The 12,297-nt window shown below is 50.0% G+C and overlaps 1 protein-coding gene across 8 annotated transcripts in view; it reads left to right on the top strand.

The window, feature by feature from the left end:
• CUX2 (cut like homeobox 2) overlaps positions 1-12,297 on the top strand; it is a 69,786-nt gene that overhangs the window by 1,976 nt on the left and 55,513 nt on the right. The window lies entirely within an intron of this gene.

Below are 12,297 nucleotides of genomic sequence, written 5' to 3'. Positions count from 1 at the left end.
ACTTTGATCGAAACAGCGTTGAGCCTTTTTACAGCAAATAGTCTCGGAAATGAGAAGAGATAAAATTCTATCAAAGATAATACCAGACATATTTCACTGGGTTATGAGATTGTTTTATTGTGTACATTACTAATGCAGTATTTTTTTTACAGCTTTCTTGTATATAACAGTCATAGTGGGATTCATACCTTTATAGGTTTTTTGTGTTTTAATTTGCTCTCAGTTTATTATGTTCCGGTTAGCGTTGTATGGATTACACGCTCCATGTGCCGGATGCTGTTTTCATCTAACCCATTCAGTGTTAAAACGGCAAAAATTGGGAAGAGTTGTGAGCTGCTGATTTGGGATAATAAATACAACCGCAAGTGAGGGGAGAGAGACCGATTAGAGCCATCTTTTATAAATGTCTTCACATATCATTATGCAGATGAGCTCTGGCTATACAGCTCCAGCGTTTGGTTCGTCAAATAAAATGCTCTTCGTTTTATTTCCTGTAATGCAAATGCTCTCCGTGTGCCGGAGCAGAGTTGGGCAGAAACTTCGGTGGCGGCTCCGCCGGATGGCAGTGTGCCGGGAGCCTGGGAGCGTGGTCTGGTTGATGGAATGTTTTTTGCTGTTCAAAGTTTAAGGGAGAAAAAAAACCCCACCACAACCCACAACTGTGGATGTGATTAAAATATTACAACCTTATGATATTCTGAAGTGCATAAATTTTACATCTCAGCTACAGAGGGAGTTTAGACATCCATTAAATGATATGACAGCTTGACTTATCTAAATGTGCTATCATTTAACAATGTGTCAAAATTCTTCTTTATATAGACGACAGCAGTAAATAAGCTATCAGTCCTCTTGGCTGAAGCCTAATTCCTGCAGCTTGGACTAATAAACTTAACCGCGCTCGTGTAGAGCAGCCTGTGGGCAGGATAACCTCGGGGGGAGGCCAGGGTGCTTTTGGGGCTCTGGGTGGGGGGCACTCAAATTCCCCGCGTCCCACATGGGACTTTTGGGCTCTTATGAGGGAGAGACTGGTGGGACCTTCCAGTTTCCTCCAGCATCTCCAGTACCCAACACTCTCCGTTCCCACTCCTGCTTTGCAGAGGTGGAGAGTGGGATGGTGCTGAGCTTGCTGTGCCCAGGGGGAAGAGGGGGGAGCCCGAGGGGGCTCTGGGTGCCCCATCTCAGGGGGGTTTTGTCTTTCCAAGTGGAATCTCAGGGTTTATGCAAGTGCAGCCTGTGCCCAGGGGCAGCCGAGGAGCGCTGTGGGTTGTGAAGGTGGTTTGTGCTTTCCAGTGGCTCCGCCGAGTGTGGGCTGCAGAATCGTCCCGCTTAAACAATTAATATGGATTTAGGAGCAGTGGCACTAATGAAGCCTGGTTCTTTGCAGATGTCTCGTGATTGGGTTATCTGTGGTCTGAGAATTGTGTGCCTCTCTTGAGAGGTTCCCAATGCCCAGAGCGTTTGTGATTGGTGCTCATTGTGTGGATTCTCTGCTGTTTCCTACTGAGGCTGTGCTCTGTAGCCTGTCTCTTAGCAGGAACACTGGTCATGTTTCTTTCTTTCACCGAGGAGCCCTTTTTCCTTAGAAATCTAGGACTGTGGTGGCTGGAAATGCTTGTCCCTTCCATGTGCCACCAAGGAGGTTCAGCTGAACTGACCACCAAAGAAAGCACAGCTGATGCTCCAGCATGGCCCATTAAAACCTTGGCAATGGGGGGACTTGAGTGTCTTTGCATGTCACCATCATTGACCGCTTTCTGGCGTCCCCTTCCTTGATACCTCCACCACAGCTCCTTCCTTGAGAGAGCCTGAGGTGCAGCATCCACCCTGCATCCCACTGTTCCCCCTAAATCCTTCATTGGGAACAAATATTTCTAATGTTTTCAATTTACACGTGAAGGGGAGGATGCAATGGGCCATGTTGCTGGTCTCACCTGCTGTTGGGTCTGTGTTGTGCATTGGCAGAAAGTCAGACAGTGAAGTTCCTGAAGTGAAATGTGGGGTTTTGTGGGGGTTTTGTTGGGTTTTTTCTTTTTTTTTTTTTTCCTCTGAATAATTGAGACGCTGCCAGACAAGAAGAGAGCTGCAGAAAATGAGAGTTTATCTTTAGCTCCACAGCTCTCACTTTAGAAACTGGTGACCCCAATTCCAGCCCGAAGAGTGACTTCTTCCCTAATTAATAAATCCATTAATTAATTGTGTGCGTGCTGCAGCCCATTAGAGATGTACACGCTGGCCTCCTGATCCAGTTTAGTGGATTGTCTCTGTGGCCTTGGAGGGGGGGGTGGTGTAAAAAAAAAAAAACCAAAAAACCCCACACGTTTGTGACCAAGAGACAAATAGGGGACAGGGATGGAAGTATAATTTGATTTTTGTGGGCCTGGAGGGAATCGGCTCTTCCGCCTCCTGGTGGGCTTTTCGGCTTGTAGGTGGGCATGGGGGCAGCAAGCAGAGCGCTGGGGGCTGCTATGCCCCCCAAAATGGGGGTGAGCATGGAGGGGCGTTCATGGAGTACTTTGAGGCAGCTGGGGCAGTGGAGAAACCCCTGGCATCAATGCCCTGTGTGGTTTGATGGTGAGAGGGGAGCAGTTTCACTGTGGTCCCTGGGCTGCGTCGTCACCTCCCGCTGCCTTTCAGCCATGAGTTTGGCAGGGCTCAGCAGGGCTCGTGTGCTGCAGGTGGAGCTGAATATTAAAACGTTTGGTGATCCGAATTATTATTTATGACCAGATTAAGCAAGCAGTACACTCCCAGCCTTCGAGTCCTTTAGGAGGTACTTGCTTAACTAGATAACCTCGGTGGAGCATGCAGAACTCGCTATTCATCTCCCTCCATATGTTGGCACAGGAGCTGCTCCCTTCAGTTAATTTTTCTTTCTGTCTGCAGAGACTTCAAATAAAAATGCAGGCATAATTGTTGTGCATGCCAGTCCCATAGCTACTTGTTTTCTCTGCTGAATGGAAAGTTAACTGTTGGCAGAAAAGCACTGTCTTTCAATGCAGGAGGCTTTGCTTGTCTATGATTTGGGGGCTGGAGTGGCTCGTCTGCTCCCCTGTTTTCCCTTCCTGCCTTTGCTGGTTGGAGAAAAGCAGTGTGTTTGGGTTCCCAGGGGTGGCTGTGTGTCCTGTGGGACAGTGGCGATGCTGCTCCCTTCCTCCCTTGGGTGCCGGCATAATCACGGTGCTGTACATCCCTGGCTGCAGGAATTCCCAGGTCTTGAATTTCAGGGAATTATCCCGGGAGCTGCTGACACAACATGGCAAATTGAAAATGCAGGGCCATTGTTTGCGGGGAGGGAGGGCGATGGCAAGCTGCAGCATCCTGGTCCTCGACAGCCTGCCTTGAAACGAAATTAATTTAGGGTTCAAAAGCGACGGTGCGTGCGCTCCCCCTGCCAGAGCTCAAGCCAGAAACACCAGTGCAGCTCGCTCGCTCTGTTAATGGTGTAGCAGATTCCCTCTTGGATTGGAAAAGGCTCATGAGAGGCATCCATTCTACCCAAAAAGCCTGGGTGAAGTTTCTCAGCACACTTCGTACCATCCTGCTCCTATTACTGAAAGATGTAATTCCCCAACTTGGGAGATAATAAGCAGGTATTGACTTCTGCTGGGGTCATTATCAAGATTTATTCAGTCAATATGGCTTCTTGGGTCAATAAATCTTGAGGTTGATAAAGGAGGAATATATACTTGCAGACTTTATTAAAAACTTTTCCCCTTTCATAACACTTTCTTGTGCGTGTTGCACTAGGATCTATGACTGAGTTTTCTTTAATTACTTTTTTTTTTTTTTTTTTTTTTGTGGTGCAAGCTTTCTTGCAGCTCTTGGTATGTCTTGCCAAGATGGCGAAACCTGGGAAATGGGATTCGGCCGTGTGCTGGGTCCGACTTGCCTGAGATTGCTGCCCTGCTAAGAATCCCCCTCTCCTGGCTTGACTTTGGTGATGGGGTGGGGGGCTTGGGGGGAGTGGGGCTGCAGGTGCCTTAGCCCACCATCTCAGGGCTCAGTGGGTGGGGAGGATGGGGCTGAGCGTGGGGCATTGGGCTTTTCTGCGGGACGGTTTAAACTCAGGATTCCTGTTCCCAGCCCACTGCAAAATAAAGGGATTGTGTCCCCTTCCCTATCCCAGGCTGAGAAATCTCAGTGGGTGCAAGTGATGGAGTGAAACAGCTGGGATGCTCTATGCTGGGCTGGGCTGGGCACTGCCCCAGCACCTGCTTGCTGCCTTGGGCAATGGCTTTGTGCCTCAGTTTCCCCAATCCTGGGCCACAAGGGATGAAGTACACTTGCAGACCAGCGTTTTGGGGCAAATCAGCCCCAAAAGGGGCCTGGCAGCATCATGGCAGTTGTGCCCGTGCCCTGGGTGCATGGCTGTGTCCATCATCTCCTGTGGTGAAGAGCCCTGGGAAGGGCTGCGTGTGCTGTTTGGGTTGCCCATGCGGAGGAAGGATCTTGGGGGGCATCTCTGCGGAGAGGTCCAGGCTGGATCAGTGCAGTGAAGAAGTAGCTCTTGAAGCCAGCAGGCCACCAGCCACAGGGGGTCATCAGCAAAATCTAACCAAAAGGCTTAGGTAGCCTGGAAAGCTGAAGTGCTCATTATTTACCGCAGTGCTTGTTAATGAGCAGGGGTGCAGCAGCATCCTCCCCTTCCTGGTTGATCCCAGCAGATCCCAGTTTGGGGTGGAGGGGGAGCCCTGGCTGGAGGGGGCAATATCTGCTCACCCCAGACTTGCATGCAGGAACCTCGTCAGAAGGGCAGCATGCAGCGATGGGCAACTTCAGCTTAAATATACTCATCTGTATATTTAATACGATTTATTTTGGCTGTGTGCGCTGAAGAGCTGCTTTGCAGTATTCCCTCAGTTGGTGTTTTTTTCTTTCAAGCTGAGCTTCCTGATTTCCCACAGCTGAACAAGCCGACACCACCTTCCAAAATGGTTTCAGTGTGGTGTGGTGTTTTTTTTTTTTTAATACAGCCTTGCTGTGTAATTATTTTTTTGACTACTTTGGTGTAGCACTTAATGATTTCCCCAAAGCTGCAACAGGACCCCAGAGTATTGATTTAGCCGCAGTTTAAGCGACTTGCTGCTAACGCATGGCCGTTTTAATATTAATTGCTTGGTGTGTGCGTGCTAGCTAGTTCTTCTGCAACGCAGATTTCTAAAAAAGTAAATAACCAATTTGAACCCCGTGTAAATATTCCTCTGGTGGGAGCTGTGCCATGCGTCAGCTGCTCTGAGCACGCTGCTGTTGCCTTTGGTAACGCTTCTGCAGTTTTACACCGGAGTCAGGACCTCGGGCATCCTTTGTTTTCTTCCGTCGGGATAACATAATAAAATATTACCTGGTGCTGGCAGTGGGTCTTGTAATGTGTGGTGTAAGCACAGCCGCTCACCGGAGCCGCAGCCGGCGTGTTATTGCTTAGCCTGGCTGCAGAGGACATCTATTCTTTATTAATCACGTCGACGGGGAGAGCTGCCTTGGTCTGCAGCTCTTGGAGCGCTTGGCAAACATTGCTTCATCCCTGGGAGCTGGGTAATTATTACCCCTCATCCCTCCTGTTTCTCGGCCAAGGGGGCAGCGGTGGGGTCCGGCGGGGGAGCGGTGGGCTCTGCCCCACAGGGGCATGGTTTGGGGGGGTGGTGTTGCTAAAAGCCCCCCCCCGTGATGCCCGTCTGCAGTACAGCTGCATGTCGTGGCTGGGGTGGATGATGGCGAGGATGATGCCCTCCAGGAGGAAGGCTCTGAGGGACCCCTGTGCTGTGGCTCACCGCTTTCCCTGGTGGGGCAGAGCATCGTGCTGGGTCCCGCGGGGTCCCTTGAGCAGCACCCTTGGGTCCTGAATCCAGCGCCTGAGTTGCTGGTGAAGGCTCTTCCATGGGGTCTCTCCCCCGTGAGCGTTTGCTGATGCCGGAGCGGGGTGCCCTGGTTCCCTTCCTCTGGCATGGACGGTGGGCTGTGCTCTGCTGATCCCAACCAGCTGCCCTCAGCCCTGGCGGAGCAGGGGGGCGCCCGGGGCCCGTGGGACCCAGCCCACGGCATGGCTCCGGCACGTGTCCTGGCACCCAGGACGGGGCAGCCATCCAAGGCCAGCAGCTTCGCCTGCTCCGTTCTCTGCTTGGCACACGCCACAGAGGTAGCGTCTCCTGCCACTGCACTTTTCTTTCAAATAAAAGCAGCTAATTAACATTATTCTTTAATTATTGCCTTTATCAACAAGGGGTCTGGGTTTATACCAGCAGGATAGTCGCTTTCCCTTCCACTACCCAAGCGAATGCTTCAATTCCTGTTGCTTTTGAAATGAATTTGATGTCATCTGCCCATTGTCACTTAATGGGGACACTTGGGTAATGATTGCGTGCTCCAGCCCTGTTAGCAGCACTGCGAGCGTGTAATTTAGCCCCTTAGGCAACGGTACTTTTGAAATCTCTGGATAGTTTTGAACTCTCTGTTCTTAATTAAATATGCAATTTTTCACGGTAACCAGGTTAATTCTTTTGTGTTGTGTTGTAATACTGTTAGGAATTTTCATAGTTCTTATTAAACATTATTCAGGCATTGTGAATTCCATAATTAAAAAAAATGAAAAGAACAAAGCTTGATTCACTTCTTTCTTTTCCCTGGTTAATTTATCAAATGAATTTTGCAAATTTTTCTTTTTCTCCCCAGACAGCGTGCCAAGTGTTTTAAAGGGGAAGGATTTAATTGCTCTGTAGGGATTGGTTGGTTATGAAGGATTTGGCTGTTTGATTAGTAAACCCTATTGGGAATGGTTTAATGCTCCATGATCTTAAAAATTGTCTGATTGTTAGGCTCTCCAAGGATGTTTTCTCTTTTCCTTATGTACGGCAACGGCTTCGCACAAGTGTGATTATTAGATAGTGAGGAGGGAGCAGAGGGGTGGATGGTCGGTGCTGGGTGAGCCCGTGTGCCCTGGCAGTGCCGAGGGAGCCACCGCAGCCCCCAGAGCGGTGGTGGTGGTGATGATGGTGAGACAAACCAGTGGTCAGTGGTTGTTTATGTGCATCCCTGCAGATCATGGGAATGGAGCGCTGGCTGGGATGGGATGGGGCTGCTCCTATGCTGGAGCCTGTGCTCAGCTTCTTTTCCATGACTTGTTCCCCAATATCTACCTTGTAATATAACGAAATTATACAGAATATCTGATTGACCAAGAGGCAAAACCCTGCTGCGTTCTTCACGTCGGAATCACTCTGGTATCCCACTGGGTGGCATCCCTGTAAGGATGCTAAAGTGCATGGGCAGGTCTTGCTGGGGGACATCCTTGCAGCCCTGGCTTCAGCTGGGCAGGACCCTGCGTGAGGAGGAATGCGGGCCTGCAGCCTGTGGGGGGTTTAATCCAGGCCCCCCATAGCTGGGGGGCTCATAGAGCCCTGGTCCAAGAATTATGTGGGCAATCACCCTGCTCCAGCTGTGGCATCTGAGGATGTCCAGCCAGAAGCCTTGAAGTGAGGAGGCTTTAAAGAAAGGGAAAAACAGCACAAAAATGCTCTGCTTGTGTTTTTTCGCTGGCAGGGCTGGTACCCGCTGCCCAGTGGCTGCTGCTTTTTTATTTCTCCCACCCCTGCATACAGGGGGCTGTGCTCTGCCCTCACGCCCCCAGCCCCGACACCTTCAATTTTGGATTCAGAATCGAATTTGGATCCAGAATCAATGGAGGTGACGTCTGCTCACTGACGTCAGGGCCCTGGGGACGGGCTGTGACTCGAGACACTTCGGTGTGCCGGGGAGAACACGGCTCTCCAAAATCCCTGCTGGAGAGGAGCCCAGGCTTTGCTTCCAGGGTGGCTGGGGAGCATCCCTGTGGGTGCTGCCCCTGCCAGCAGCTCTCTGTGCTGCTTTTATAATTTTGGACTTAATGTCAGGGGAGAAAAAGTCACTATCTGGTGTTTTTAGCCATACCGTCCCAGTTGGGGTCCCCTGGGTCCCCCTAGGATTGTGGGGTGATGGATGGTAATGGACTCAGCTGGGACTGAGTGCAGCCAGTCTGCGGGGGTTCCCCAGGGTTATTTGGGCTTTAAGGAGGGGTCAGAGAGTCATTAAACTTATAAATATATTTTGGTTTAAGAGAAGAGCCATTGTTATCATCAAGCTTGGTTTCTGTGGTGCCGTGCCAGTTTTTCCCCATTCTGGTTCAAGCCTCTTGTGTCCAGTGGGATTAGGCTGGTGCTGCCTGCAGCCAGGGCAGCACCTGGGCAGCTTGGGGTAGAAAATAAAGTGTTCAGCAGTGTTGGGCAGGGAGTCTTTACCCCAAAAGCTGCACTTAAAACAGCTGCTTCCCACCAAAACTTGCTGGAAGATGTTGATTTGAGGCTTGGGGAGCCAAGTGCTGCTGCTGTGGCTCAGCCGGTGGCAGTCCTGGCTCGCTCTGGGTGCTGGCAGTGGTGCTGAGTCGGAGCCTGTGGTGAGGCTGGGGCTGCTCACATCCTGGGTGCTTTTGGGTGAATGGGGTTTTTTTTGGGAGGTGGGAGTCAGCCACATGCGAGTGCCCAGGCTTGGTGCTGGGCAGAGCTGAGCCTGCTCCATGCCAGCTGGGTGTCCCCTGGGCATGGTGTGACCCTGGGGGAGTGTCACCAGCCCATCAAACAAGATCCAAGAGGCAGCTCGCAGGGTAATACCAGCGGTGGCATCAACCCATTGCCATGTCTCCATCACTGTGTTGAGCAGGTGGGCAAGGAATGCAAGCGGGGATTAAAAATAATAATTAAAATTAAAGAAGAAAAAAGTTGCCCATTGCTCCCTCAGTTTTCCTGTTCCTCCATGGCTGAAGAAGCAGCAATGCTGGTGTGGCTAAAGCAGTGATGCAAGCTATTTGCTCCATGAATTTTGCTTGGCGGTGGTGGCCTGGCAGTGCCGTGCGGAATCCAGCAAGTAATGTAAAACACAAAACAAACAAAAAAGCCCCCAAAACCTAAAATACAAAACCAGAAGAAAAAAAAGAAAAGAAAAACAAAAAAAAAAAAAGGGCTACACACTTGCAAGGCGAAGCTGAGCAGACGCCGGTAATGTATTCCCAGGCATGACACAGAGTGGCAGCGTGTCATGAACCGTGTCCCCAGGGACCCCTGGGTCTGTGATATTGGCTTTAACCCCCACTGGCTCTGGCCGGGGCGTAAATTCATCAGGCTTACGGGTATTGCTCTTGGACTACTGAATAATTTACAGTTGCAGAGCCCAGCCAGGTTCAGGTCATCGGGGTTCATGGGTTAATAACAGGTTTGGTTTTTGTTGTCAGCAGCTGCCTTGATAACATATGAAAGAATCCTATTCTGTTGATTAGATTTTGAAATGGATCAATTTTTAATCAGCAGAACATCTGACTCACTCAATAAGAGTAGCGTGGTGGAGACAGGACGAGGGGCTCGTTATTTACAGGATTGTTTGTTTTTACTAATACGCAAATCCTCGCCGGGGCTGGAGCCTGCCACCCGCCTCCCCCTGCCCCGGCTCCCCCAAAATACATCTGTGGGATTATCCGCAGCTTCGCACCAGGTATTTGATTCCTCTACTGATTCGGGAGGAAATCCATGGTGCTGTTTAAGAGATCCGAGGGCGTGCTGAAGCTTTGATTTAGCTATCTGTTATTATCGATGGAAAAAACATTTACTTACCAATCGCCAAATCTTATCTAGAAAAGCACCTTGGCGTGCTTGGCTCACCCCTTCCCCAGCATCCCTGCATGTTCCACCCCCCAGGGCCACCAAGGAGCACCTTCAAGATGAGCTTGTGGGTGCTGGGAGAGCAGGGGACAACCTCTGGCGGGATGTGGAAGTGTCCTGGCCAAATTCCTGGGTGCGAGCAAAGTTTCAGAGGGAATAACTTTGATTTCCTCACTAATACTAGAAAAGCTGGATCTCCCTGAGAAGTCAAATACTGGGTAGGGGCCTGGGTAGGTGCTTTTTAAATTTTTATGTATATATAATTTGTTTTAATTAGTTAGGATACAAAAAGAATCCCAGACTTGCTTTTGGGATTGCATTGCAGTATTGCATTGCATCTTGACAACTGCATGTGTTTCTTTTTGTAAAGACATGCATAAAATACTTCTTTTTTCTTTTTCTCCCCCTAAATGCAATCCGCTGGGTCAAAATATTGAAGCAAGTGTTAACAACCACTGGAACGGGCCTCCCTGAAAATGAAACACTTTTTTTTTTTTTTTTTTTAGTAACAGAAAAAGTAAAATTCTTGTAAATACAACTTTGGGAAGAGCGTCACTGGAGTGCAGGTGACGCCGTAGTGGCTGGCTGAGGACGGCTGTTGCTGGCAGATATTGGTATGGATAAGAACTCGGTTGTGATGGTAATTTGCATAGTTTTGCCCTGGGTGCTTTGGGATTTCACTTTTAAGCCTTGTGCCTTCTGGCAGTCTCCTTAACCTAAATAAATATTTTCCCTCTTGCCACAGATCAATTAAGATCATGGCTACGTGGGGGCTCACTCCTGGCAGGGTTTTTTTCTCCTTTTTTTTTTTTTTCTTCTTGAAACGGTTGTCTTTTCTTTAAAATTGGGCGTATTTATGAATTTACATACGTAGGTTTTTTGCTGGTTTGCTGGGGTAGTGGTTTAAGCACCAGGAGAAGCGTCCTGAGCCTCTGGCTGGTGGTGGGGATGCCAGCGATGGGATGTGAGCGTGGGGATGAGCTTCCAGCTCCCGCTGGGTGCCGTCACTTATTCCGTCCCTGTGTCCCCCGTGTTGACTGATGTTTGGCCGCAACCAGCCACGCTGAGGTCTCCTGTGGGACTTCACAGCTCCTGGTGTTCTAACATAAGCCATAAGCCCAAGGACTTGTTTCCTTAATGTGGAAATAGCGCTGCAGGTAAGAGGTGTTTGCAATAGCTTATGGGCTCTTGCGCCTGCCAGCCGGCATGGGCGATACAGCAATTCCTGCTAAAAACATCACCAATATCAGAAGGTTAAATATGCATATTATATCATCCCTGGCGGTGTTATTTTCAGGAGAGCAATGGGCGTCACAAGTTCACGACTTTGAAATTAGGTTTATTTTAGCAATGGCAAACGCACATCTCTGTTGAGCGTCTGCTGGTTATTTTCTGAGAAAGGTTGAAAGAAGAACATTTTTGTGAAGAGTAGAGGGGCAGCTGACCTGGTTTTTATTTAATAAGAGGTGCTTAGAAGGCATCGATGGAGATGATCAGTCTTCAGCGTCGGGCAGTGGGGAGCTGCTCAGTCCTTGTGCCTGAGAAAGGCAGCGGTTCCTCTGGTAACTTATTAACTCTCAAAGTTGCCCTTGTGTTTAGCAACTGGGTAAATGAATTGCTGATGGGTCCCTGAGCTTTAATGTCATTGCCCTGGCCAAGATTGACCCAAAAGACTGCTGGGGCCAGTCCTGCTGCCCCGCGGGTGCGGTGTGGTGGGAGCCAGCCCCACCGGTGGGTTTGGGGATGGTGCTGTGCTGCTTCGCCTGCAGCTTCAGGGCGTGCAAGGAGTTTTGCAGCTCAGGGTTCACGTTGGGTCTATGAATCTGTACTCACGCCAGTCCCAAGGCTGGCTGGTGCAATCCTCCGTCTGTTGCTTGAAAGCTGAGCTGGTTTGACCTAGAGCTACTGAGACCACCACGTAGTCCTGTCCTTTTTCCTCCTTGATTTTTAAGCTGTTTATCTAGATATGAAGCTCCAACAATTTTAGGCACCACAGGGTGTTTGGGTTCATTGGCTTTTGCTAATGGGGTACCTGTGGATTGCCTTTTGGCAGCAGTCCTCTTCTTCTTCCCCATCCCTTGGCTATGTTATTAAAGAACCCCCCTCCAACCAGCATGCATAACCTGAGCCTGGAAGGGTTTCTGTGTTTCAGTCTTTTTATTTTTAGGCCAATAATTAAATGATAACGGAGCCCAGCATCTCTTTATTTAAAGAGCAGATGGAGCATCCTGAGTATTAGCACGGTCTTGGCTCTGACAGCGCCAGCGAGTCCCGGAGCTGGGGGTTTGGATGAGCCCCCCAAGGACTGCGTTATTTGGCCAGGCAGCGGGCAGCAGCGCCGTGGGTTGCCGCTCAGCAGCCGTGCCGCCTCTGCCACGCCAAATTACAAGGGCATCCTTAGGTAGAGGTGAACCAGGATGCTTTTCCTGCCCTCCCTTCCTTATCCCATGGCTGGATCCCCATGAGCTGCTTGGAGAAGCACTTTTGGGCTCCGATGGGTTGTAACTCCTTTCCAGCTGTCTGAGTCGGTACAATCCGGTGCGGTGCGGCTGCCGTGGGCTCAGCCGGGTGCCGGTGGCTCTCCCTCCATCCCGCCTCTGTGAGCAGCCCACAAGCC

This window comes from Falco naumanni, chromosome 1, assembly GCF_017639655.2.
Source record: "Falco naumanni isolate bFalNau1 chromosome 1, bFalNau1.pat, whole genome shotgun sequence".
In the NCBI taxonomy this organism is placed as follows: domain Eukaryota; kingdom Metazoa; phylum Chordata; class Aves; order Falconiformes; family Falconidae; genus Falco; species Falco naumanni.
The sequence above is the reverse complement of the archived record's forward strand: the minus strand, read 5'-3'. Positions and strand labels throughout refer to the sequence as shown.